Genomic DNA, 257 nt, shown 5'->3' with positions numbered 1-257 from the left:
TCTGAAACAGGCTCCAGGCTCTGAGCTAGCTGTCAGCACAGAGCCCAACACAGGGCTCGAACCCATGAACCGTGAGATCATGACCTGAGCTGAAGTCAGACGCTTAACCGACTGAGCCACCCAGGTGCCCCTCAAATGATCTTTGAACCAGCTTTGCTGTGCCTCAGCTTTCTTCATTAGAAATTAAGTAAATTTTTTACACACACTCATTCTTTTTTTGTTTTTATTTTCATTCCAGTTAGTTAACAGACACTGTA

Source organism: Crocuta crocuta, unplaced genomic scaffold (genome assembly GCF_008692635.1).
Source record: "Crocuta crocuta isolate KB4526 unplaced genomic scaffold, BGI_CrCroc_1.0 scaffold657, whole genome shotgun sequence".
Taxonomy (NCBI): domain Eukaryota; kingdom Metazoa; phylum Chordata; class Mammalia; order Carnivora; family Hyaenidae; genus Crocuta; species Crocuta crocuta.
The sequence above is the reverse complement of the archived record's forward strand: the minus strand, read 5'-3'. Positions refer to the sequence as shown.